This window comes from Hemiscyllium ocellatum, chromosome 40 (genome assembly GCF_020745735.1).
Source record: "Hemiscyllium ocellatum isolate sHemOce1 chromosome 40, sHemOce1.pat.X.cur, whole genome shotgun sequence".
NCBI classification, from domain to species: domain Eukaryota; kingdom Metazoa; phylum Chordata; class Chondrichthyes; order Orectolobiformes; family Hemiscylliidae; genus Hemiscyllium; species Hemiscyllium ocellatum.
Window position 1 is genome coordinate 25035239 of NC_083440.1, and position 27101 is coordinate 25062339.

Sequence of the window (27101 nt, forward strand, 5' to 3'; positions counted from 1 at the left end):
TGAGAGTGATTGCAGAATGTACAGTAAGAGACAGATCAATTTGATTCGAGGACAAGTTGCCTTGACCAAACAAAAGCGTATGTACACTTCCTTATGCATAGATTAGGTACACGAGAAATTCGGAAAACATCCACAAAAGTGAACAAATAAAACTGTTTTTCGAACATTTGAATGGGGAGTGCACCAATCCCAGAAATGTTGCAATATTAGGCCGATGCACCAAATTGATGCAGCAAGCTGCTAATCCATCTCCAACACAAGGGGTGCGAGTTTGATTTGGTGGAGTTGAAAGAGTCTGTCCCACAGTCTTGCGTCTCCATGACGCTCAGACTGGGAGGCTCTAAAGTGAACTTATGTGCAACATTTAAGAAACAATTGGAACATTAAACAGTTATTGGGATAGAAGATCCGTGAAGAGCTTGGACGGGAATGCAGAAAATTGGATAAGGGAATCGAACTGCATACGTTGGACCAATTGGCTGCTTCTGCGCCACAATATTCTATCATTCTGTGATCTCTTCCTCCCTCTCTTGAACCAGGTCTGCCTTTCCGCTGTGTAAAAGGCAATGGGAGCTGCAGACTAAGCACGTGTGCAGAGAAGGAGTTGGAAACAAATGGGAAGTGTCTCTTTTTCTTCAAGTGTTGCAAGAGCTTGTGAGTTCCAACTGAGGAAGCATTGCCAAGGCGAAGCTCTGCTTGGTGCTAAATGCTGTCTCTCCTCAATTGTGTCAGCGGCAATGTGTGACAAGCCCACTTTTCCTGCATTGATTTGAATAAAACTCACTGTATTCATGATCACTTCTGTTCTGTGTTCATTTCTCATGCAGAGAACACCATCCCTTGTTTATTTTGAAAGAAAGCCCATCTGGTTCAAGATTCTCTCACAAGCAGAAACAACTTCTCCGCACCTACCCTGTTGTGTCCCTTAAGAATCTTGCATGATTCAATTAGGTACTAACTCAGTTTTCTAAACTCTGATGGGCACACTTCCAGCCCTACTCAACCAATCGTCGTAAGACATTCCCTTCATTCCTGGGATCAGTCTGATGACCATCATAAGTTTAAAGGTAGGGGTGTTCACCAATGACTGCAAAATGTTGAGAACCATTTGCAACCTCACAGATATTGGAAAAGTTCATGTTCAAATGTAACAATATCTGAAAACCATCCAGACTCGGGCAGTGATACTTGCTCGTCATAATTACCATACAATGACCATCTCAAATAAGAGGCAATATAACCAACTCCACATGAAACTTGATGGTGCAATCTACATTGAATCCACCACTATCAACACCATAGGGCTTATCATTAACCAGAAACTCAAGTGAACTCACCAATACACCCTGTGATTACAATCGAAGGTCAGAGGCTAAGAAAACTGTGGCAAGTTATGCCCAAAGTCTGTGCACCAACTTACAAGCCATAAGTCAGAATGTGTTGAGATATTCTCCAATTGCCGGGGTGAGTGCAGTTCCAGCAACACTCAAAAAGATCGACAAGGTCCAGGACAAAGCAGACAACTTGACGTCCACACACATCCACTCACTCTGTCACTGACACTTAGAGGCAGCAGTGTGTAATATTTACATGATAGCACTGCAGAAATTCACCACATATCCTTGGACAGGATCTGCCAATACGCTTTCATTGTGAAGGACAAAGATAATTGCTAAATTGGAACACTACCATTTGCAAGTTTCCTATGAAACCATTCAGCACCAGGATTTGGAAACGTATAGTATTTCCTTCACTATTGATGGGTCAAAGCAGAGGAGTTCCCTCCCTGAAGACATTTTGTGTCTACCTACAGCACACGGAATGTGACGACTCAAGAAAGCAACTCAGCAAAACATTCCCAAGTCACCTCGGAGCAAACAATATATGCTGGCCACCAGTCAGCAATGCTCATGCCGCATGAGTGAATTAATTGCGATCTTCCGTCCCTGGCAGTGCATTCCAGATCTCTACTGTCTTTATTGCACCCCATGCTCCCGGTGAAACAAAGCTATATTAAATTCTTTCTAAATCTCTCACCTATCACTTTAACATGGTGCCCCTATGTTACTGAAACTTCGACTAAGGAAAGGGATGCTCGCTATCCAACCTGTGCACACACCTCAGAATCTTCTAGACATTTATCAGCTGTCCGTTCGACCTTCTTTGCTGTAATAGTCTCCCTTCAACACTGAACTGCTCCCATCCGAGCTACATCCTGGCGAATATTCTCTGAACTTCCTCCAATGCAGTAACAGTTTAAAATCTCACAACCCCGAGTTATCGTCCAACAGGTTTATTTGGAAGCAAAAGCTTTCAGAGAGCTGCTCCTTCATCAGGTGATTGTGCTGTTGGACCTAAAGTGTACATTCTCCACAACCACCTGATGAAGGAGTGGCACTCTGAAACCTGTTTGACTATAATTGGCGTTGTGTGATTTTTAACTTTGTCCTCCCCAGTCCAACATCGGTTCCTCCACAGCAATATACCCACATCCATGTATAGTGTTGTCACCAGGACTTCACGCAGTTCTCCAGTTGTGACCTAACTAATGTCCTATAAATCTCCAAGGTAAATTCCCTGCTCTCATAATCAATGCCTCGACAAATAAAGACAAGCATAGCCTTTGCCTTCTTAACTACCTCATAGCCTATGTTTGCAAGTTCAGGTTCTGTGGACAAACACTCCCAAATCCCGCTGTTCCACTTACCTTTCTAGTCTCCTACCATTCATTGGGTACTCTCGAGTCATGTTACATACTTCAAAGTTCATGAATCCACATTTCTCAGCGAAAAATTCCACCCACCACATTTTTTATGTGTTGGTGTTTTGCCTTATTAACAGGGAGAGAGGGGAGATCAGAAAATAGTAGTGCCATCTCTTGGAAAGGTCATGGTCCAGTTTGGATTGTCATCCTTTCAGTGGATGGTTGTGTCCCAACAAATGGTGGCTGCAAAGGAGTGTTGCTGACCCTGGGAAGTGTCTGAAATTGATTGCAGCCTCTACCTCGTACCTTCAGCTCAAACGCAGAAAAGGGAACAATCTACAACGATTGAAGTCGACATTTCTCCGTCACCATCACATGATGTAGCCCTCAGGGTCGTGAAGTGCACAGAGACACAGTTTCGAATGGCCCAGCATCTATTACAGAGTCGTGGAGGTCTACAGATAAAAGGCCTTTTGGCTGGTCAAACCACTGTCGATCAAAAACAAATCTCTAACTATTGTTCTTTTTCAATCACAGGATGTGGACATCACTGGCTGGACCATCATTTATTGCTTCCCTTAATTTAAAAGACGGCAATTGTAATCAACCACATGGTAATGGGTTTGGATTCACATGGATTCTATATTTCCCTGAAGGAGAGCAGTGAACCAAATGGACATCTTTCCCAACAATTACAAAAAGTTTCATGGTCACCATTAGACACTCCATTCCCAATATTTGTTTCATTAAAATTCATTTCCACCTTCTGACAAGCCCTGAATTAAACCAAGTTCCTGCGAATCCTACATGGGACTCTAGACCAACAATCTACAGTCATATCACTGGGTCATGTCGTCTCCAATAAGCTAATTCCATTCTGATTCCATTTTCCATTGATTGGCCTACAACCTTGCATGCCTAGGCAACACAAGTGCAGATTGACAATATAAAAGATTGCAGAATAAGCACAGGCCATTCATCCCATACCACCATGTCTGTGAAGACCACAATGTCATTCAACTGTAACCCCATCTGTCTGAACGTAGTCTGTATCCCTCTATTCACTTGCTGTTTATGAGTGTTCATAAATGGATCTTTCACTTTGCGAATGTAACTGTTCTGATCACCTCCTCTTGCACCGTGCTCCAGTCACTAACCATGCTCTTCAGTTAAAAAAAACTTGCCTCGTGCATCACCTCCAAACAATTTCCCTCAACTTAAACCTATGCCCCTAATGTTTGACATTTTCGCCATGGGTCAAAGATGTTGGTTATTCACGCAAGCCGTGCGTCTCATAATTTTATACGCTGTTATCTGGTTACACCTCAACATCCAACGCTCTCGTGAAAACAATCCAAGCTTGTCTAACCTTGCCCTTACATCAAACATACTCTAATTCAGGCAACATCCTGGGAAACCACTTTTGCAGCCTCTCTGACACCTTCTCAGCCTCCCCTTATTGTGGTGGCCGGAACTACACGTAGTACTCCAAATGTGGAACCACTAAAATCTTAAACCGTCGTAACATGAATTTCCAACTCCGTGGCCTAAATGATAAAGGCAAGCCTGCCTGACGCCTTCTTTACCACCTTAGCCACTTACGTTGATAGTGGCCTGGAGATATTGGGTTGTAACCCGATATCCGTATAAATGCTTTCATCGAAATACCTCTTCAAAATGATGAACTCTTCTGACTCCATTCACCCTGACAGTCAGTGAGTTCCAGATTCCCACTACCCTCTGACTGAATAAAATATAACGCCCGCAATCCCTCTACATCTTCCATCCTTTCCTGTAAATCTGTGTCCCCTGGCCATTTCTGCCCCCACTGAAGGGAATAATTTATTCCTGTCTAATCTGTCTGTGCATCTCTTCGATACATCTCGATCATGTCCCCTCTGAACCTGATCAGTTCTGAGAAATAAAACTCCACTCTGTCCAAACTGTCGTCACAAGTGAATCTCTTCAATTCAGGCAACATGCTGGTTGATCAACTCTGTCTACATCTGCTGACACATCCTTCCTATCATGTAGATCCCGAAGTGCACATAAGGATCCCAGAACAATGTTTCATACAGATCTAGAAAACTGCTCTCAGCAGCATCACGATTGATTCAGACCTTTTTATGAAATCCTGAAGGACAGTCCGAGCCTGGGGCAGAGCCCGAGCAGCTGAGCAGGAGGTCTCTAAAGACTTTGCTCTGTCCACTTGAAAACCTGGTTCAGGTACAGCCTGTCTATGACTGAGAGATAGACAATATTCTGCACTTCACCGATGAACTCTGAATCTTACTTGCCCGTCTTGTTTATGAGCAGGTTTGCGAGTCTTATCCCAGATGTAGAGGGGACTGTCGCATGAGAAGAGGTTAAGTGGATTGGCCCTGCGCTCATTAGAGTAATAATAACTTTACTCAAACATATTAGACTCTCAGGGGATTTGTCAGGCTAGATACAAAAATGTTCTCTCCCCTTTTGTCAGACTCTTGGGCCAGAAAGCATCAGCTCATAGTAAGGGGTTGTCCAATTCAGGCTGATCTGAGGGGATATGGCTTCTGTCATAAAAAAAAGCTGCAGCATCTTTTATCACAGAGGGCTGTGGAGGGTTGATCATTAAGTAAATTCAAAATTGTGGCAGAGAGATGTTTAATTCTCAAGGCAATCAAGTATTGAGTGGCAAAGGCATCGAAATGGATTTGAAGATGATCAGATCAGTTATGATCTGAAGGAGTGGTGGAACGGTCTCGATGGGCACTCTGCAGATGGTGAAAATGTCCTCTTTGTGGAAGGGAGACGAAACAACACACACCGCTCCAGGGCTGGTTTCACCAAGTCCCTGTACAGATTCAGTGAGGCAACTTGATTCTGAACTGCAATCCGTTTGGAATGGAGGCCAACTTTCCATTTACCTCCTTCATTGCTCAAGCAGTGAGTAAACTCTTGGTTCGCAGTGAGGGCAAGCTTCCAAACAGAATGACAGACAGGATGGCGACTGGTTCCCATTCAGAGGTAAATATTGAAGACAACATTAACTGCTCAGAAGGAATGTGTAAGTATTAGGAGACAGCTGACGATGATTTAACCTGAGGGCAACCTGAGATTGAAGAAGATGGGATCTGTGTGTTGTGAATGACTTGGAACAAAGAAGTGAATATTCTGTGTTTAAAACTGACGACAGGATAACATTTGGGGCGGGGTGGCTGCGGGGATGTTGGCAAAGGAAGGCAGCTTGCAAGAGGAGTTCAAACAGTTTATGGAGAGTATTGATAGTTTTGTTCAGTGGGCATAAATTTGACAATTTGTGTACAATGTTGGAATATGTGATGTTTTACATCTTGGAGGAGAACAAAATCATAGATTATTGAAATGGAGACAGCTGCAACATAAAGCAACTTGCGAGAATACGGAAAACGAGCACACGGGGAAGTATGTGATCGGGATTGACAAGAGAATGTTGGCCCTCATAATAACAGGAGGGAGTATTATACTATCATGGAGAGATTCCGATTTTTAAACTATGCAGGGAGGACCATTGTATCATCGTGTCTGCACTGGTTATGGAAGATTAATCTTTTCTAATCTGATATTCCATCATTTAGCTCGGGGCCATGCATACGGTGGTATTTCAAGTGAACATCTACATAGTTCTTGACTGTTCTGACAATTCTTATCTGTTCAGAACTTTTCAGTCAATGAGGTCCAGATAACTCTAAATACCTCGGTGAAAAAAAATGCTCAAATCCCCTTACCTTATATCTGTGCATATTGGATACTGACACCCGACTGAGTGGAAAGAGTTTGCGCTATTTACCTATCTCGGGCGACCGACTCAACACAGAATTAATGAGTTCAACACGCGGCGAGATATTGAACAATTCTTCCGCCGCCTTCGCCTCCGTGCCTACTTTCACAACCAAGACTTCCGCCCACCCTCTGACGACCCCTTCTCCCGCCTCCAACACACCCCATCCACCTGGACACCCCGTGCAGGCCTCCTACCCGCCCTCGACCTCTTTATAGCCAACTGCCGCCGTGACATCAACCGACTCAACCTGTCCACCCCTCTCACCCACTCCAACCTCTCACCCTCAGAACGTGCAGCCCTCCACTCCCTCCGCTCCAATCCCAACCTCACCACCAAACCCGCAGACAAGGGAGGCGCGGTGGTAGTTTGGCGCACTGACCTGTACACCGCTGAAGCCAAACGCCAGCTCGCGGACGCCTCCTCTTATCGCCCCCTTGACCACGACCCCACCTCCCACCACCAAACCATCATCTCCCAGACCATCCAGGACCTCATCACCTCAGGGGATCTCCCATCCACCGCCTCCAAACTCATAGTCCCACAACCCCGCACCGCCCGTTTCTACCTCCTGCCCAAAATCCACAAACCTGCCTGCCCCGGCCGACCCATTGTCTCAGCCTGCTCCTGCCCCACCGAACTCATCTCCCAATACCTCGACACGGTCCTGTCCCCTTTAGTCCAAGAACTCCCCACCTACGTTCGGGACACCACCCACGCCCTCCACCTCCTCCAGGATTTTCGCTTCCCCGGTCCCCAACGCCTTATTTTCACTATGGACATCCAGTCCCTGTACACCTCCATCCCCCATCACGAAGGACTCAAAGCCCTCCGCTTCTTCCTTTCCCGCCGCACCAACCAGTACCCTTCCACTGACACCCTCCTTCGAATGACTGAACTGGTCCTCACCCTGAATAACTTCTCTTTTCAATCCTCCCACTTCCTCCAAACTAAAGGAGTTGCCATGGGCACCCGCATGGGCCCCAGCTATGCCTGCCTCTTCGTAGGATATGTGGAACAGTCCATCTTCCGCAACTACACTGGCACCACCCCCCACCTTTTCCTCCGCTACATCGATGACTGTATCGGCGCTGCCTCGTGCTCCCACGAGGAGGTTGAACAGTTCATCAACTTTACTAACACCTTCCATCCCGACCTGAAATTCACCTGGACTGTCTCAGACTCCTCCCTCCCCTTCCTAGACCTTTCCATTTCTATCTCGGGCGACCGACTCAACACAGACATCTATTATAAACCGACTGACTCCCACAGCTACCTGGACTACACCTCCTCCCACCCTGCCCCCTGTAAAAACGCCATCCCATATTCCCAATTCCTTCGTCTCCGCCGCATCTGCTCCCAGGAGGACCAATTCCAACACCGCACAGCCCAGATGGCCTCCTTCTTCAAGGACCGCAGATTCCCCCCAGACGTGATCGACGATGCCCTCCACCGCATCTCCTCCACTTCCCGGTCCTCCGCCCTTGAGCCCCGCTCCTCCAACCGCCACCAAGACAGAACCCCACTGGTTCTCACCTACCACCCCACCAACCTGCGCATACAACGTATTATCCGCCGCCATTTCCGCCACCTCCAAACGGACCCCACCACCAAGGATATATTTCCCGCCCCTCCCCTATCAGCGTTCTGCAAGGACCACTCCCTTCGTGACTCCCTTGTCAGATCCACACCCCCCACCAACCCAACCTCCACCCCCGGCACCTTCCCCTGCAACCGCAGGAAATGTAAAACTTGCGCCCACACCTCCACACTCACTTCCCTCCAAGGCCCCAAGGGATCCTTCCATATCCGCCACAAGTTCACCTGTACCTCCACACACATCATCTATTGCATCCGCTGCACCCGATGTGGCCTCCTCTATATTGGTGAGACAGGCCGCTTACGTGCGGAACGCTTCAGAGAACACCTCTGGGCCGCCCGAACCAACCAACCCAATCACCCCGTGGCTCAACACTTTAACTCCCCCTCCCACTCCACCGAGGACATGCAGGTCCTTGGACTCCTCCACCGGCAGAACACAACTACACGACGGCTGGAGGAGGAGCGCCTCATCTTCCGCCTGGGAACCCTCCAACCACAAGGTATGAATTCAGATTTCTCCAGCTTCCTCATTTCCCCTCCCCCCACCTTGTCTCAGTCGGTTCCCTCAACTCAGCACCGCCCTCCTAACCTGCAATCCTCTTCCTGACCTCTCCGCCCCCACCCCACTCCGGCCTATCACCCTCACCTTGACCTCCTTCCACCTATCCCACCTCCATCGCCCCTCCCCCTAGTCCCTCCTCCCTACCTTTTATCTCAGCCTGCTTGGCTCTCTCTCTTATTCCTGATGAAGGGCTTATGCTCGAAACGTCGAATTCTCTATTCCTGAGATGCTGCCTAACCTGCTGTGCTTTGACCAGCAACACATTTGCAGCTGTGATCTCCAGCATCTGCAGACCTCATTTTTTACTATTTACCTGTCTATATATTTCAGAATTTTACACAGTAAGGCAGAAATGCATGGGGTTAGGGGGTATTGTGAGGCCAAATGTGATTCCTGTATTAGCGCTTGAAATGGTTTGGAGAAGATCATAGAACTGAGAGGCCTGTGATTCACGAATTATTTGCAGAAATAAGAGGGAGTGACTCTGGACAAGGTCAAAGGGAAAGAGAAGTTCTGAGAGTGTGCAAAGGCTTACAATAATAATGAAGGAGTAGGACTGCAGAAGGGCAGAAAAAGAGTGGATGCAGGAACACTGGAGGCTAATACAAAAAATAAACACAGTGAGACTGGAAGATGATACAAAGTTCGAGAGAACTGTAGAGTTTGGAGAAGACTGCAGAGATGGTGTAAGTCGCATTTGACTCGTGGATGATGTAAGGGAAGTAGGTTCAGCAAAATGCAAGCAATGCAATAGTCAGGAAAGTTCATTATGTTTAGGAAGGATTACTGAAATATGGATGTTTCCAGCCTGGAGGTATTGCGGAAATAGGAAGTCGTGGAAACAGGCAGAGGTTCGTAAGAAAGATTGCGTGAAATCATTAACAGATTTGAAAACCAGACCACATTAAAATGCAGATGTTTCTGGAGACGATGCAGTTCAGTTAGAGACCACGTGTGGCAGGAGTTACATGATGGACAGCAGTCATGTCAACAACATAAGCCTTACTGACGCTAATATCATTCCAGGTCAGAATTTGAAATTTCCAGGAATGATGTGAGAACAGAGCGATGGAAGATTTACACAACAAATGAGCTGATGCAATAATTAAATGGAAACAAACTCTCTTGATGCTGAGACCTGGATCGAAGTTATCTAAAAATCAGCTTCAAATTTGTAAGTGGGCCTTTTCTGGGTCAACCTGAGGCAGTTCCCAGGAGGTGGTGGATGTTGTCAACAGCTGTCAATCAATGACATTTACCACAATGTTGAATACATTGTCAGTCCCTGGACCCACCTCCAGCTTTCCTCCCAATCCTTCTTAATGATAGTAAACATGACGTTTATAATCTGCCCAGATTCCCACACTTCCTCCCATCTCCCTCCCAGTTCCAATAACCAATCAGTCTCACGAGGCATCGTAGAAAAAAAATACTCCCAACACCAGCTAATGATGTGAGAATCAGCAATAAATTCATCATTGGGATCATTTCTATTGACGTCGAAATCGGTTTTGCATCTGCATTGATTATCATTTTGAAACCTGAAATGTTCTTTTGTTTCTCCGAATGCAATGAGCTGGAAATCGAAATAACGGAGCTGGAGGTGACACTTTGGATCATAATTAGCCTTCCACAATTCAGGAGGAAGCAGAGACCCTGCTCATGCAATTTCACTTCCAACAGTCTTGGGTGAATCTTGCCTCTGACCCTTGCTCCACTGATCTTTAGTCTGTGCAGTATCTCCAGCTCATTTACACTGGTCTCCCAAATGTGAAACAAAAATCAAAATAGAAATTGCTGCAAAGACTCAGTATGTTTAGCAGGATCCGTGGGAGAGATACTCCAGTTCTTGCTTCGGGTCCAGTGACCCTTCTTCAGAACAGAAATGTTACAGTTTCAAGAATATTTTCTTCCCCGCTGTTATTTGACTTGTGAATGGATCTCTCAAATTTAAAATCTAATGCTGATCATGCTTTTTGTGCACCTTTGTTGCAGCTGTAACTTTGTATTCCTCGCTCTGTTCAATCACCTGATGATCTTTGTGTCTTTGCATGTTAAAATCTGCTGTAGTACAAGCAAACAAATGTTTTTCACAGTTTACAGGTAGATATGACAATAATATTAAATCAAATCATATCAAATCAAATCAAAGGTGAAAGGAGAAAGGTAAATGACAGAGATGATGGAAGAGGTCTAACACCCAAAGCCAGTTGAATAACTTGTGAGAACAAGACGTGTGGTGTTTTTGATTGAGCTGAAGATGTTGAAATGCCAGAGGAATACAAGTTCATTGTTGAGGGTGCTGCTGAAATATGAAAAGTGTGTCACTGGGAACGTTGCTGAGGTGGCACTAATGCTATCACAAAGAAAAGTATCCTGAGAAGTAACAACAGTTAGGACAATTACAGTCAGGGTCATTTTGGAATCAGTGGCTCTGGGGAAATGTTGGTTGAAAAGAAGATGTGCTATACTGGAGTTGGAGAGGTCATAGAGACAGAGAGGTTTATGAAGCAGAAAAGCAAATGCTCTTCGGCCTGTAGAGTCTATGCTGGTCAAATGCAATTGCCTAACAATTCTCATGTAGTTTTCAAGCATTAGATCCATAACCCTGCCATTACAAATGCACACATAAAGAGTTCTGTTATCAGGGCATCGGCCACTCTTACCCTTTCAACTAGCCATCCAGGGAGGCGAACTCTGGCTGCCTGCTGCCTAGAGGAAGAATGCCTCATCTTCCACATTTGGACGCCCAACCACATGAGATCAATGTGGATTTCACCAGTTTCCCCAATTCCCCTCCACCCACCTTATCCCAGATCCAACCCTCCAACTCGGCACCGCCCTCTTGAACTGTCCTACTTAACCATCTTCCTGCCCATCTATCCACTCCACCCTCCTCTCCGACCTATCATCATTACTCCCAATTTCATCAACTATTGCATTCCCAGCGACATTCACCCACACAGCGCCCCCACCCATTTATCACTCAGCCCCTTGGGCCACTCCCTCATTCCTGATGAAGAGCTTATGCTCAAAACGTTGATTCCCTTCCCCAGCGGATGCTGTCTGAGGAGTTGGGCTTTTCCAGCACCCCACTCTTCTACCCGTACAGGCAGTCATTTCCAGATTGTCACCATAGTCTCAGTGGTAAACTAAACATCCTGCCTCTTTGCATCCATGTCCCGATCATTGACCAGCCAAAATAGGGGGAAAATTATGTCCTTTTAATGGTGTCTGGGCTCATTATGATTCTATACATTGAAATCACGACCTCCCCCTCCCCCCCAAACACCCCGCCCCCATGATTCGTCCATGCTCCAAGCAAACTAACCCCAATCCATCCAATCTCTCTTCGTACCTCAAGCTTTCCAAACTTGGAATCATCCTCGAAATCACTGCACCTTCTTCAGGGCAATCAAAATACTCCTACCATGTGGATTCCAGAACTGCACACAGTACGCTAGCTGTGGCGTGGCCAGTATTTTATACAGTTGCAGCATATTTTCCTTGCACTTAATCTCTATGAAAGGAAAAACACATTCCTATGTCTTCTGAATTATTTTATCATCCTGTCCTGCGACAATAAGGTGTTCATGTGCCGCAAGATCCCTTTGATTTTCAGTTTGTCTCAGGCTCTTACCATTCATCATGTTTTCCCCTGCCTTGTCTGTCCTTCCCATGTGCATCAGCTCACAAATATTCAGACTGAATTCCATTTGCCACTGATCAGCCCATCTCACCAGCCTATTTACACTATCCCATAATCGAGGTCTATCCTCTTCGCTATTCAGCACTTCATCAATTTTTCTACTGTCAGTGAACTTATCCTGTATATTCCCCAGGATGGAGGTTTCACCATTCATCATTAGTGGAACATATGGGCCCTGTAATCTTTCTATTTCACTCTTGAATGTATCCCACTCCTTTGACATGGATTCCCCCTCTCTGTCCAATCGCACATAATCTTATTCAAATTTGAGCTTGCTCCAGTTTAGATTTCTTGTCCTATTCTTTTTCCATATTAATCTTGAGTTATCATCACTGACTGCAAAATTCTTCCCCACTGAAATGCCAGGTCGTAGAAAGAGGAAGTTCAGATGTTGGAGATCAGCGTAGAGAGTGTGGTGATGGGAAAGCAAAACAGGTCAGGCAGGATTCTCGTCAGATCAACACTCCTCACTCCCAGGACCTTCTACTGCCATCACAGGAAGTGCAAAACCTGCGCCCACACGCCGCCCCCTCACCTCCATCCAAAGCCCCAAAAGGTCCTTCCACATCTAACAGACATTTACCTTTACCTCCACAAATTTCATTTACTGCATCTATTGCACCCGATGTGTTCTCCTCTGTGTCAGGAGACAGGAAACCAACTTGTGGATCTTTTCAGAAAACATCTCTGTTGCATTCACACCAACCAGGTATACTGTCCCATGGCTGAATACTTCAACTCCCTGTCCCACTCCACCAAGAGCATGCAGGTCCTGGGCCTTCTCTATCGCTCAACCGTAACCATTCACTGCCTGGAGGAAGAAAGCCTCATCTTCTGCCTTGGAATACTGAATCCACACGGGAGTAATGTGGATTTCCCCAGTTTCCGCATTTCCCCTCCCTCCACTTTATCCCAGTCCCAAGTCTCCAACTGGGCCCCGTCCCCTGATCTATCAATATTCCTTCCCATCTATCCGTTCACCCTCTTCTCGGACCTATCACCTTCTCCTGACCTTCACCTTCCTATCACATTCCCAGCTACCTTGCCCCCAGAGCTCACATTTTTGTCTTACCCCTCTGGTCCATAAACCTCATTCCTGATGAAGGGCTTATGCCTGAAACGTTGATTCTCCTACTCCGCGGATGCTGCCTGGCCTTCTGTGCTTTTCCAGCAGCACACACTTGCATAAAAATACGTCCAGGAATGCCATAATTGTGGGTGAAGGAACTAAAAGAGTTTTGGTCTGGCCAGACGAAGCCATAGAGTATGTTGTGGTAAAGAGAGAAGGAAAGCAGCCACCAGTTTATCCAGCAGACAGCAACAGAAGGATAAAGGGTTCAAACAGCTGTAAAGTGCTCCAGACTCAGGGGTGAAACATTCATATCCGGGACAAGTGATGGATGATGGGGTGGGGGAGGAATTCCAATCAAAATAGTGAACAAGTGGAGTCTAATGAATAATATCCAACCTGTGGAAATCTGTGGGAAATCATGAAGGGACATTTGACAGAGAATGATTTGCTGCTGACCGTATGAATAGGTCATATTCACTGTGGGTTTAAATAACGCTCAGGTTCATTGTCCATTTCAGGCATGAGTGGATAGCCACTGTCAGATAGGAAAATAAACTTCAATGTGCAGCTCTGGACTCATTCAGAAACAAATCAACATGCATTGGGTGACAGGGGAAGAGGAATGTAGGAGATCATGAAAAAATCCAATGTTAAAGGAGTGAGAGAGAACTGATTATCAATGCTTAACGATAGGATCCTGCATTTTGAAATTCAAAACTGTACACTTGACAGTTGCATATGTCTCCACTTATAGGAATACACTCCATCTAGCAGAATTAAAGAAAATCCCAAAGCATTTTATTCTTACATAAGAAGCAAACCGGTAACCAGAGAAAGGATTGGTAAACCATATGTTATTGAGGGAAAGCTGCGTGCCGAATCTGAGAGAATGGGTGAGATTCTGAATGATTACTTTGCATCAGTGTTCATTGAGGAGAGGAACGTAATGAATCTTGAGATTAGAGATGCAAGTTTGATTAGTTTGGGTCACGTTTGCATAAGTAGGGAAGAGGTGTTGGTTATGCTGAAGAGGTTATTCAGGTGGACAAATCCCCAGGGCCGGATGGGATCTATCCCAGGTTCCTGAGGGAGGTGAGAGTGGTAAGAGCTGGGACCCTGACAGATATCTTTGTGACATCGTTAAATGCAGGTGAGGTGCCGGAGGACTGTAAGGTTGCTCATGTTGGCCCCCTGTACAAGAAGAGAAACAGGGATATTCCGGATAACTAAAGATCAGTGAGCCTGATGTCGGTGGTTGGAAAGTTGTTGGAGAGAGTACTGAACGGTGGTGTTCGTCGAGGGAGTGACCAAGTTGTTAGATGAAGGAACGGCTGTGGATGTCATATACATGGACTTTAGTAAGATTTTAGATAAGTTCCCCATTGCAGAATAATGGAGAAAGTGAAGTCACATGGCGTGCAGACTGTTTTGGCGAGGGGGATAAAGAAGTGGTTGAGCAAAAGGAGACAGAGTGTAGTTGTTGAAAGAAGTTTATCGAAATGGAAAAATGTGGCCAGTGATGTTCCAGAGGGGTCAGTACTGGGGCCACTGTTGTTTGTTTTATACAGAAATGATCTAGAAGAGAATACTGTTGGTATGATCAGCAAGTTTGCAGATAACACAAAGACTGGTGGAGTGGCAGAAAGCATAAAGGACTGCCAGATAATATAGGGGGATATACATATTCTGGAGAGTTGGGTGGAAATGAGGCAGATGGCTTTCAATCCAGACAAAATGTGAGGTGATGCATTTCGGCAAGTCTAATTCTGGAGCAAATTATACGATGAATGGAAGAGCCTTGGGAAAAGCTGATGGGCAGAGAGTTCTGGGAGCGGAGATCCATTGTATCCTGAATTTTGCTGCACAGGTGGATCGAGTGGCCAAGAAGGCATATAGTATGCTTGCCTTCATTGGACTGGGTATTGAGTATCAGAGCTGGCAAATCATTTTGAAATTGTACAAGACATTGGTTCGGCCACATTTACAATTGTGTGTATAGTTCTGGGTGCCACATTACGAAAATGATGCGGACGCTTTGGAGAGGGTGCAGACAAGGTTTTCGAGGACGTTGCCTGGTATGGAAGGTGATAGCTATGAAGAGAAGTTGAGTAGGTTAGGTTTATTTTCACTAGAAAAAAGGATATTGAGTGGAGACCTGACTGAGGTTTACAAAATCATGAAAGGTATAGACAGGGTGGATAGAGAAACACTTTTTCGAAAGGTGAAGGATTCAGTGACGAGAGATTATGCTTTCAAAGTGAGAGGTGGAACTTCTGAGCGGGATACACGTGGTATGGACTTCACACAGAGGGTGGTCAGCGTTTGGAATGCCTTGCCAGCGGATGTGGTCGAGGCAGGCACGGGAGATTCATTTAAGAAGCATCTGGACAGATGCATGAGTTGGTGGGCAGCAGAGGAATACAAATGCATAGGAATTTACTGACAGATTTAGTAAGTGGATCTGGATCGGCTCAGGCTTGGTGGACCGAAGGACCAGTTCCTGATGTGTAAATGTTTTTTGTTCTATGTTCAATCAACAAACAGCAGATTAGAATTGCGGAATACAAGTATCCATCAAGACATTCATTGAGCAAGCTGCCAGAGAAAGTGACGGAGGTGCGTAAAATTACAACATTTCAAAGGAATGGATATTTGAATAGGAATGATTTCAATGGATATGGGCTAAATGCTGGCAAATGGGACAAGACTAATTCAAGACATCTGATCTGCATGAACAAGTCGGCAAATAGACTGTTTCTGTACTGTATGATTCAATAAGAAGAAAATGAATCCTAAAATCTTCATCCTTCCCAAAATTGAAACGTTCTGCATGTATACCTCAATAGTTCCCCAAGCTGATAATGGGATACTTAATATTCAACAGTCATGGCAACAGAACCTGAAAACCACACTGTATAAAGGAGATTAATCAGTTCTAAACTCTTCTATTGCAGTGTTACCTAAAGTAGGAAGGACAAATGTCTTGCTATCAAATAAATATTTGCAGGAATCTGAGAACACTGGGTTTACGAGATCCACTGCTGTGAGTGACCAAAATCCATTTCAGTTCTATAACTACTGACATTTCCAATCATGCATTCCAGTAAAGTAACCTTCAGTTCTGAGGATTGATCCAGGAGTTCATAACATTCGACGAATTGCAATTGTGTTGTAAACCTGCTATAAATCAGTTGAGGAAATGAAACAACAGTATAAGAATCTTGAGATTATAATTTAACTGAATGATATTGCAATTTGTCATGGGTCTAACACTGAAAAATATATCAGAATGCAAATTTCTTAATTAACAAGGAGAAATAGAGGATATCTCATCTGCATATTGTAAATTCTTGTGGACTGTTACCAGAAACACCATTGATGGCATGGATCATGTTGGAAACTTTGAATTGGCTAATTGAATTGGTAGATGCATTTTCAGTGTGGAATAGTAGTCGTTTGTTGTGACATGCAAGCACTGACCTCTGAGATATTACATTCTGTGGCTTTTTCCAGGCTGGCATGGTGGCTCAGTGGTTAGCACTACTTCATCATTGTGCCCAGTACCAGGATTTGATTCGTGCCTTGGGCGCCTGTATGTGTGGAATTTGCACGTTCTCCCTGTGGCTTCGTGGGTTTCCTCCGGCTGCTCCGGTTTCCTCCCACAATCCAAAGGTTTGCAGGTTAGGCGAATTGGCCATTTTAAATTGTCTATAGTGTTCAGGGATGTGTAGTTTAGATGCATTAATCAGGAGTAAACATAGGCTAGGGGGAATGGGTCTGGATGAATTACTCTTCAGAGAGTCGGCATGGACTTGTTGGGACTGTTTCCACGTTGTAGGTATTCTATTCAAAGATCCTTATGTTTTGTATGATATCCATGGGGAGATTGCTGTCGCAACTATAATGGTGACAACTTTAACATTCTGAGTTGGGAGAAGATGTTTGTCACTGAAATTAAACTGTGGCTGGATACGTCTGACCCCATTGAGGAAAGAATCATAATTGGAAGCTGTGTTAATTGTTGTTGGATCACGTAACTTGAAGGACGTGTGGACCGTGTTTCAATAGAAAAACTTAAATCCCACTACATTACAAACAAAGAGGTAGTTTCTGTTTTAATAATGCTGCCTTAAGATAAATATATTGTATTGTTTTCTCGTCTATAATTAACTTTGTTTGCTTCATCAACTCTGCTTTCCTGATCTTTCATGCACTGCTTAAATCTAAGTTTACGTTATAACTAATATTTAATTTTTGTCCAGCAAAGTGGTGTTGAGAGAATGTACTTCATATTGCCTCAGTGATGTCAGTAGTCACCATTTATTTTAAGAATCTTTAACTGTAGAGAACCTTCTCTAGCATAGACCATTACTACCTATGTCGTAAATCATTTACATTATCCTGGATTACTTGCAGCAATGCAATTGACCTTTCATTGTATCATGTCTGTCCCCTCTCTCGGCAGGAGAAGTTCTCGTCACCTCATTGTCACTCTCCTGTCAGGGCATTAATTTGTTTTTGTCAGTTACTGATTCAATCGCGTTCTGGCATAACATGGTGCCCAGCCATGCTCAAACGGTCCATTTTACATCATCAAAAAATATCTTTATTTTCTTTTTACGTAAAAATCATCTCATTCTTCCATTTGTTGTTTTGACAATAACCTGAGTGTCAGTTTGTATTCCAGCTATTTGCGAGTTGGGTGGTTTTAAATTCATTTTTCTCTGGTCAGATGACCAACAATTCTTAGGACACCGATTTCATAAAATGACTTTCAACCGAAACAGAAATGCCAAGCTTCTCAAATCTATCACCAGCGCTTATATCCCCGTTCCTAGAATCATTCTTTATAATATGTGCAGCACCTGTGCAATATTCACACGTAGTTTGGAAAGTGTGGTGTTCAGATCTAGACGTGACACAATAAATCCTGCAAACCCCTTTGTGACTTTGATGTCATTGCTGGGGGGATGGTTAGTACGTTTACAAATGACACCAATACTGGAGGTGTACTGGACAACGAATAGGATTGCTTTAGAGTCCAATGCACCTTTATCAGAGGGGCCAAAGGGCTGAGGAGTGGCAGTTGGGCTTTAATTCAGATTGATGTAAGATGTTCCATTTTTGTATGGCAAATCAGGGTAGGACCTATACATTTAATTATATGGTGAAGAGCCGAGGTTTCTTACATAAAATTGCGGCGTCCAAAACTAGACGGCCTACCTTTAAGGGGAGAGGGGAAAGATTTAAAAGGGAACTGAGGGGCACGTTTTTCATCCAGAGAGCGGTGCATGTATGGAACAAGCTACTACTGGCAGGACAGAGCCACAGAGGTTGCAGCTCCGTGGGATACAATCGGGGAGGGGGGTACTCTAGAAGTGCTCAGAATTGATGGCTGTTCCCAGTCTACCTGACCCACAATTGATACATGCTGCATTGTGTGGTGTGACACTGTCTCTGTGTGAAATGAAACAGACTTCAAATAGCTCGACCAACTCATGACGAGGTGTCCATGAAGTTTAGTGGGCCATCTGCAGCATCAGTATTACACCCTGCTCGGACAATCAAAGACCAACTGCCCGACATAGCTGACTGCAGGGTTTGAGTTCTCGTTAGAGTTGGACAGCCTGGGTCAATTTTTACTCTAGAGCATCAGAGGCTGACGGAAGAATTTAGTGAGGTTAATAAAATCATGAGGGGCATGGAGAGGGTAAATAGCCAAGGCCTTCCGCAGGGTAACAGAGTCCCTGCGGAACTCTGGGGAGCCAGAGTCTGCCACACCCCGCCTCTGGAAATCAGCGGTTTCTGTCCATGTTTGGACTCAGGCTGAAATGAGGTCAGGAGCTGAGTTGTGTCACTGAGCAGGTTGTTGGTGTGTGGATGCTGCTACATAGCACTGTTGATGAAAATATCATTCGCATTTTCATGACCGATATCATATTGATTGTGTGGAAATTCACCAGGTTGACGTTGTCCTGTTATTTATGCACAGCACGAACCTTAGCATATTTCCACTCTCTCAGGATGATGCCAGTGCTGTAGCTCAGCAGGAACTGCTTGCCCAGGGGTACAGCATGTTCTGGAGCACATGTCATCTATTCCATTGCTGGAATGCTGTCAAGGCCCCAGCCTTTACTCAGAAGAGGAGGCCAAGATGGATCAACCCATCAGCATTTCTGTCTGAAGATTTTTGCAAATGGGGTTAGCCTCATATTTGCAATGATTTACTAGGCTGTCCCATTGTTGATTATTGCAGATATATGTGGAGCCTCCTCCTCAATGACTTGGTTAATTGTTCATGATCATTCAAGACTGGATGCAACTGGACTGCAGGGCTTTTCTTAAATATGTTGGTTGTGGAATTTATGAGTTCTGTCTGTCACATCCTGCTCATGCATGTGGCGAATGTGCTGGTGAACACCACAGTTTGGAAGTCATTGTAGAGAATGGTCATAAACTTTTGTGAGCATCTGCATTTGAGAAAGATATTCCATTATCCCTCACGGTCCACAGAGTTGAAGGCTTGAAGATCGAAGAAGGCCATGTACAGAGGCCATTGCAGTCAGGTTGGGTTGGAGGTTTGCTGAAATGGTGGTGAGTACAGTGTTGTGTGACTGTGTCAGGAACACTTGTGCTGAAGGCTGTGAATTGTTGGAGGAGGCTATCGATGTGCTCGCTCCAGTAAGGGCTGACTGCCTCTCAGTCTTTGATGCGGAACTCTGTGTATTTGGCTCTTAGTGGGGTCACACCATGGGTGCGGGTTGCAGATGGCTTTGACTGATCTGAAGGCGTCACACACATTGCGGCTGTCAGTGAGTCATGGACTCTCCTCCTGACTGTCTCGACCCCCCTGCTATTCTTTAGGTCACGGCTTCTTTGTTTCACCTCGACCATCAGTTGCGTCTCCACTTGTTTCCTTTAGCTGGAGTTGTGGTGGAACAGCAGGTTCAGGACTACCTCACCTTTGCAATCTTGGAGATCTTGGACCTCCTGCTTATTCTCACTGGGCCAGTCTTGGAGTTTCCTGGTTGAGAGGCTGAGTGTCTCCACACAGCTGCTGACTTGCGAGGGGTTTAGAATGGACCAAATGCTGTGGGCACTCGGTGACTTAGGAATCTTCGTTACCATCAAGTCGGTTGTGACGTACTGTCTAAGAGACATTTCCTTCAGTGGGATAGCGATAGTTTGAGGCTGGTGTGGAATGAATCTTCTGTCTCCTCCATTGTGTCTTGATTCAGGGTAGAGGCACTGACGGCTCAGAGGTACTGCTTCTGACCCAGCATGTGTCAGAGGTTCATGAGGAGCCCATTTACAGGGCAGGGGATTTGTTGGAATGTCTGACTAGTTTATCTGTTGTGGTGAAGCCGATCCCATAGATACAGTGCTGTGTGTTTGCATTTCCAGAAAAAAAAGGTGTAATAGCCATCTTTTTGTTGATGTTGCCTTTCTCTTACCAGTCATATCCCACTCATGGCGGTGATGTCAATGTTGTCATGCTGGGTGATGGCAGCAGTGTATCATTCAGGTCTATTGGTGTTGGTGTTGTCCATCAGGTTCCTGATATTCCAGCTCCCAGATTCATTTGGGGGTGGGGCAGGATTGGGATAGAAGCTGCCCGTTTGTTGATCCCTTTACTATTGAATGGTCACCGCTCACCAATCACCTCATCGTCACAACGGAGAGACGTCTGAAGCCAATGGCAGGGAAAATCCGAGAGAACTGAAGACCAGGCTCTGATTTCGGGTCCTGTTGGGCTTGTTGGAACAGGACTGGACAGAGAGGGCTTCCGATATCTCCAATTAATGGAGGGACAAGAAACCTGTGATGGAACACAGCAGCTGACTTTTCCTGTTTCTGAAATACTCGCTTCTGAGTTCAGGGACAAACCTATTTCTCCTTCTTAAGGAGTGTATGAAAGAACTTCTGAACACTATAATTAACGAGCAGACCATGTCTGCCAAGACCATATAAGGGAATGCCCTTGTCTTGGGCACTGCCTTCAAGATCAAAACAAAATGGAGATGATGTTAATTTTCCAAATCTGAACTTTTACTTTTCACTTCAACAACAAACCCATCTATCAGACACAAGATTTCAGAAAGAAAACCCCTGCACCCCACCCCATAGATCCTCCATCATGCATCCATCGCATGTCACAGTCACTCTGAGTCTCCGAAAATGTAAAATACCCTCCTCCATCAGACAGTCTGAGTGGACTGGAGGCAGACAAACTAAATTAATGAAACTACCAGAATATAGCTCCAAAGCCAAATGAGAAGCTGCAGGAGATCTCACATGACAAAATGAGCATTGATGGTGGAAGGAGTGAGTGTTTGTGGATATGGGTAAAATTAGGCGGCTGCTTTGTTCTGGGTCAGGACAATTCTCTTGAGTGTTGTTGAAGGTGCATTTATCCAGGCAAGTAGAGAGAGCTCCATCAAACTCCCAACTTATGCTTTGTCGATGCTGAGCAAGCTTTGGAAAAGAGGGAATGGGAAGAGGTCAGCAGTAAGTTACTCTCTGCAGGATTCCCAGCATCTGAACTGCAATTGGACCCCCAGGATTTGTTTGGCTACGCCTGTTCAGTTTCTGATAAATGGTAACTGTCGGGAGCTTAATCTTGATAATGTCATGCACACGCAAAGATCTTGCTTGAGATGTTCATTGGCTGGGACTCATGCGGTAAGAGCATTGTCCAGGTCTTGCACCATTTGAACATGGACTGCTTCAGGAATTGAGAAGCTTCAAATGGCCGCTTCACAAACAAACAAAGATTGTTTGGTATGTTCCTCTTCCCAAAAGCTGCCTGAAAGGCCACAAGTTACTCTCAACAAACAGTTCTCAGTTCACATGTCTCGAACGACATTTTATAAAAAGAATACCAATAACAAAAGGCAGGTGAAGGTTTCACCACCTCTACACTTGGTCACTTCCGTTATATTGTCCACATTCTCATTTGTGAAATCTCTCTGGCTCATCAAAGTTGAAGGACGGGTATAATTTTTGGCAGTATCAGGCTGCTCCTTTTTTGAGGTATTTGAGGTGTTGGTTGTGATTTCCTCAAATTCCCGGAGCGACAATTTCTTTTTTATACGCTGTTGCACTGTTCTGGACTTGGAAAATTAATTCAAAGCAACAGCACTTGTAAAAGGGACAGGAACAGACAAAGGAAGTACAAGGTGAGGTCAGTGCAGGACAGAGAGACAGAAAGAAACTGGCACCACAGTGAAACTGCGCAATTCCTGTCTTTACTGTATGAGTTGGTGTATTGCTGGACATCAGAGTGCGTCTGGGAAAATGAACAAACAGTGAAATTCGCTACTGAACTTCGAGGAACCTATTTGGGGCAGGTCACTGCACAGAAGAAGACAAGTGAATATTTTAAGTGTGGCCTTACAGTAACTTTGCAGTAGCGAGTAGACTGGGTTCTTTTTGATTCTATATTTAATTGAGATCCGTCTCTTGATTAAACTTAAGAAAATAAGACATAAGTATTAAGTTAGCCTGGCGCAGTGTTTTGCAGAGGAACAAGACTGGGCTATTTTCTCGGTCATTGGATTGAAATAAGCAAAAGTGGCCTTTAGTTGAGTGATACGCTCTTCTTGTCGATTGCAGGAGTTTAGGGAGATTCTGTTTGTATTTGCAGATGATATATCAATGTATACCATTGGTTGCAACCACTATCAGCTCGATTGGAGGGTTGGAGAAACAGTTCGAGACAATAAGGAAATTATGAGAGCAAGGGTGCACGATGGATGTCAGTTGTAGGAAGGGAGAAAATTCAAAAATACAGTCACAGGGAAGATAACACAGATAGGTAGGTAGTGCAGGAGCCTTCTGTGTCCATCCCCATTTCAAACACGTATACTGCTTTCGAAAATGTATGGGGTGATGGATTCTAAGGGGAATGTAGCACAAACAGTCAAGATTCTCGGATCGAGACTGGCTGAAATACAATGGGGGAACATCGGTTTCCAAGATATCGATTGTGTTAGGGGATTCTCTAGTCCAAGGAATAGACAAACGTTTCTGTGGCCAGCAGTGGAAAGTAAGAATGTTGCCAGGATCAACGATGTCTCAGAGAGGATGCAGAACGTTTTCAAGGGGGATAGGGGCCAGCAGGATGTATTTGCACCCATTGGAGCCAACAAGATAGGAAGGGATAATATTGCGATTCTGAACGGAGATGTCTGGGAGTTCGGCAGGAATATAAAAAGGAGGTCCTCGACAGTAGTAATATTTGGATTACTCACAGTGCTATGATCTAATGAGGGCAGGAGTATGAGAATAGAGCTGATGAATGCATGTCTGAGGGGCTGGTGCATGGGGGAAGGATTCACATTCTTGGATCATTGGAATCTATTTTGGAGTAGAAGCGATCTGTACAAGAAGGAAAGATTGCACATTAATTGGAAGGGTGCTAACATACTGGCAGGGAAATTGTTCGAGCTCCTTGGGAGGATTTAAACAAGTAAGGTGGGGGGATGGGACCCAAGCAGATAGTGAGGAAAGAGATCAATCTGAGACTGATGCAGTTGAGAATAGAAGCGAGTCAAACATTCAGGACAGGCAGGGACGAGGTAGGACTAAAAATTAAACGGCATTTATTTCAATGCCACGGGCAGGCCTAACAGGGAAGGCAGATGAACTCAGGGCATGGTTAGGAACACGGGACTGGGATGTCATAGCAATTACAGAAACATGGCTCAGGGATGGGCAGACTGGCAGGATACAAATGCTACAGGAAGGATAGAAAGGGAGGCAAGAGAAAAGGGTGTGGTGGCGCTTTTGATAAGGGATAGCATTGCAGCTGCGTTGAGGGAGGATAGTTCCAGACTTACAACCAGGGAAGTTATTTGAGTGGAAATGAGAAGTAAGGAAGAATTGATCACTTTATTGGGATTGTATTATATACCCCTTAATAGTCCGAGGATAATTGAGAAATAAACTTGGAAGCAGATCTCAGCTATCTGTAAGAAAAATAGGGTGGTTACGGTGGGGGATTTTAACTTTACAAACATAGACAGGGACTGCCATTGTGTTAAAGGCTTAGCTGGAGAGGAATTTATTAAGTGTGTACCAGACAATTTTCTGTTTCAGTCTGTGGATGTACCTCCTAGAGAAAGTGCAAAACCTGACCTACTCTTGGGAAATTAGGCAGGGCCGGTATCCGAGCTGTCAGTGGGAAAGAGACCATAATCCTATTAGATTTAAAATAGTGTTGGAAAAGAATAGACCACATCAAAGAGCTGAATTTCTAAATTGGAGAAATGCCAATTTTGATGGCATTAGGCAATAACTGTTGAAAGCTGACTGGGGGCAGATGTTTGCAGGAAAACTGTCGGCTGGAAAATGGGAAGCCTTCAGAAAAGAAATAACGAGAACCCAGAGAAAGTGTATTCCTGTTACGGTGAAAGGAAAGGCTGGTAGGAATGGGGAATGCTGGATGACTCATGAAATTGAGGGTTTATTGAAGAAAAAGAAGAAAGCAAATGTAAGGTATAGACAGGATAGATCGAGTGAATCCTCAGAAGAGTTTTAAGAAAGTAGGAGTATACTTAAGAGGGAAATCAGGAGGGAAAAACGGGGACATGAGGTAGCTTTGGCAGACAGAAGTAATGAGAATCCAAAGAGTTTTTCCAAACACACTAAGGACAAATTGTTAACCAGGGAGAGAATAGGGCCACTCAAAGATCAGTAAGGCGGCATTTGAGAGGAGACACAAAAAACGGGGGAGACACCAAATGAGTATTTTGCATCAGGATTTACTGTGGAAAAGGATATGGAAGACACAGAATGTGGCAAAATGGATGGTGACATCTCGCAAAATATCTATATTACAGGGGAGGAAGTACTGGATGTCTTGAAAATTGGTAAAGGTGGATAAATCTCTAAGACCTGATCAGGTGTACCCGAGGACTCTGTGGGGAAGCTTGAGAAGTGATTGCTGGGCCTCTTGCTGAGATATTTGTATCATCGATAGTCACAGGTGAGGTGCCAGAAGACTGGAGGTTGGCAAACGTGGTGCTACTGTTTAAGAAGAGCGAGGGGATTATAGACCAGTGAGCTTGACGTCGATAGTGGGCAAGTCGTTGGAGGGAATCCTGAGGGACAGGGTGTACATGTATTTGGAAAGGCAAAGACTGATTAGGGATCGTCAGCATGGCTTTGTGCGTAGGAAATCATGTCTCACAAACATGATGAGCCACTTGGAGACAGAACTGGCTGAAAGGTAGAAGACAGAGGGTGGTGGTGGAGGGTTGTTTTTCAGACAGAAGGCCGGGTAGCAGTGGAGTGCCACGAGGATCGGTGCTGGGTCGTCTACGTTTTGTCAATTTTATAACTGATTTGGATGCGAGCGTAAAAGGTACAGTTAGTAAGTTTGCAGATGACACCAAAATTAGCAGTAAAATGGACAGCGAAGAGGGTTACCTCAGATTACAGCTGGATCTTGACCCAATTGCCCAATGGGTTAAAAAGTGGCAGATGTAATTTAATTCAGATATCTGTGAGATACTGCATTTTGGGAAAACAAATCTTAGCAGGGCCAATATACTCAATGGTGAAGTCCTAAGGAATGTTGCTGAGCAAAGAGACCTTGTATTACAGACTCATGGCTTCCTGAAAGTGAAATCGCAGGTAGATAGGATAGTGAAGAACGCGTTCGGCATGCTTTTTTTATTGGTCAGAGTATTGAGTACAGGCTTTGGGAGATCGTGTTACGGCTGTATCGGACATTGGTTCGGCCACTGTTCGAATTTTGCGTGCAATTCTGGGCTCCTTCCTGTCGGAAAGAAGTTGTGAAACTTGAAATGGTTCTGAAAAGGTTTAGACGGATTTTGCCAGGAGTGGAAAGTTTGAGCGACAAGGAGAGCCTGAGCAGGCTGTGGCTGTTTTCCCTGGAGCATTGGAGGTTGAGGGGTGACCTTATTGAGGTTTATAAAATCATGAGGGGCATGGATAGGGTAAACAGGCAAAGATTTTTCCCTGGGGTTTTGGAGTCCAGAACTGGAGGGCATGGATTCAGGGTGAGAGGGGCAAGATAGAAAAGACGCCTAAGGATCACCGTTTTCACGCAGAGGGTCGTACCTGTATGGAACGAGCTGCCAGAGAAAGTAGTGGAGACTGGTGCATTGCAATATTTAAGAGGCATTTGGATTTATAAGTGAAGAGGAAGGATTTGGAGGAATGTGGCCCCAGGTCTGGCAGATGGGGCTAGATTGGGTTGGGATATTTGGTCGGCATGGACGGGTTAGACCGAAGGGTCTGTGTCCATGCTGTACATCTCTCTGACTCTTTGACTCGATGACTTTGGGAGGCAGGCTTGGTGATAAACCTGTTTAAAAGTGAATTGGACTAAGGTCAAATCACCATCCTGGGTCATGTTATTGCATATAGACAAATGACCCCATGGAATACAAAATCGAAAGTATTTGGAGAGTTTCACGTACCATTGATGATATGAGCGTTACTGTGGTGCCTGGGATTGAGTGGAATTTTGTCCCAAAGTTTAGCTTTTGTGGTTGCTCAACTCACTGAAGTGGTAACGAAGGGCAAGAAGTTTCAGTGGACAGTGGACTGTCAGAAAGCATTTGATAGCCTTAAAGCTTTGTTAACCACTGCTCTCCCATTTGCCACACCTAATGACGCAAA